Genomic DNA, 1,876 nt, shown 5'->3' with positions numbered 1-1,876 from the left:
GAGCTAGCCGGGGGTCCGTCGGCCTTCCCGGCGGCGCCGGAGAGAGCGGGGACCTCGGATCTCGCTGTCCGGTAAAACATACTAGGCTGCTAGTAGCTCGTAGCAGTTTAGGACTAGTTTTCCTATGGCGGTAGATCCGTCCGGTCCAGTCCAGTCTGGGGAGTTGCTCTGCTCCGAGATACCTCGCCATCCGACCTGCCGGTGACGCGTTTCTTGGTGTGCTTTACGGCGCGGAAGCACCCTATGGCATGGACGCGGTGTGGGTTCTGTACCTCCAAGGCGTTCCTGGACTGGAGACGACCGCGGCGGCGACACCGTCCGTAGGTGCCGTCAGATGCGGTGTCAACATCAACCTTGGTTGGAGGTTTGTTTATTTCTCTTCCTATTTGCGAATTTGGTGGAGATTTGGTTATCCCCTTTGATGATGAGTAAAAAATGGTGTCTCAATATGCACTCCGCCTCTCCACACTTAATATCATAAGACTATCCAGATTAATATGCATGTCTGAACAATATAACCGCTAGTGCTCCATTTTTCTTATCTTAATTAGTGTCCTCTTATAGTTGTAGTGCATTATCTATATCTGTTGTTCGAAATTAGCCTGCACAGTGACAAGTTATTCACTAATCTCCATGTGTGGAGGCATCAATTGGATTTACCGAGATGAACATGCAAGATCGATCACATATGACACTAGCGGCTTGATTTTTGTTGACAAGGTCTAGTCGGGAGCCCCCGAGTACCGATTGGCGCCCTCTGTCTTGGGATTCCAGTTGGTTGGAGCGCCCCTAAGTCGCGAGTGCCATAAGGCAATTGGCTTGGCTTAACCTGTCTTTGAGTGCTGATTGTTAGATAGATATGTTGGCCCGCCATAGGCGCCTGGGCTTTAAGCCCATCACGGTTTCTATAGATTGATTCTACTCATAATAGGCAAGAATATCCGATAGTGGTCCTGTTTCCATAAACCACCCTAGGCCATCCTTGCTTATATATGTACATGTATACCATGGCCTATAATCAATCTACTATTTTCCCATGCAATTAAATTACTTTCACTGATAATAGGGTTGGTGAGGATATCTGGGGTTTATGCACTCATCAGTCATATTATTTTTCTATGAAAAAAATGTGACATATTTGACGTCTTAACTGCAATATCCTATTTGTACCTTTTATACTAACATTGAAAATCTGACCACAAGATATAATGCTCTAATGCTCAATACATCCACTGTTTGTCCAGGATAGGAGAAACCGGAATCTTCAAAGTCAAGTAAATGTGAACATAATCAACATACCAAAGACCACCAGTGCCATTAACGGCCTGAATGAGTGCGCCAATTTGTTCCTGTGGGTTACATCGGCCATTTCATCTCCAAAACCTCAGCTGAATGAAACACAAAAGGAGAGACTTCAACGAGATATATGTCAATTGCATAGTGACCTTCAATGCCTATCTGATACTCTACCAGCAATTGACAACCTCATTGATCGAGCAATTTCTGATCTCTCACTGTGTAGACAACCGTTAAGATACACAATTTCTGATGTTCTCCTATATGATCTCTCAATTGTCACAGAAGCACTCCTGTCCCATTTAGATTTCTTACGGATCCATGCTGTAGTTTTAGATGAGTAGATGTCCACACCCCTGCACCGACACTACTACAGAATACTTATCCGTGTCGGGCATTTTGGGTTTCCCGCGGCGGGCAAACCGGTCCGCCACCGCCGAAAGGCCACGGTAAATCGTGGCTTCCCGCGGCGGACAGCTTTGCCCGCCGTGGTTAATCGTTCAGGAAAAACAAAAAAAAAAAGAAAAAAAGCCCACACGGGCTTGGATCCGGGCCGCACTGAACCTAGATCCCGCCGCCG

The sequence above is a fragment of the Miscanthus floridulus genome, chromosome 3, assembly GCF_019320115.1.
Source record: "Miscanthus floridulus cultivar M001 chromosome 3, ASM1932011v1, whole genome shotgun sequence".
NCBI classification, from domain to species: Eukaryota; Viridiplantae; Streptophyta; class Magnoliopsida; order Poales; family Poaceae; genus Miscanthus; species Miscanthus floridulus.
The sequence above is the reverse complement of the archived record's forward strand: the minus strand, read 5'-3'. Positions refer to the sequence as shown.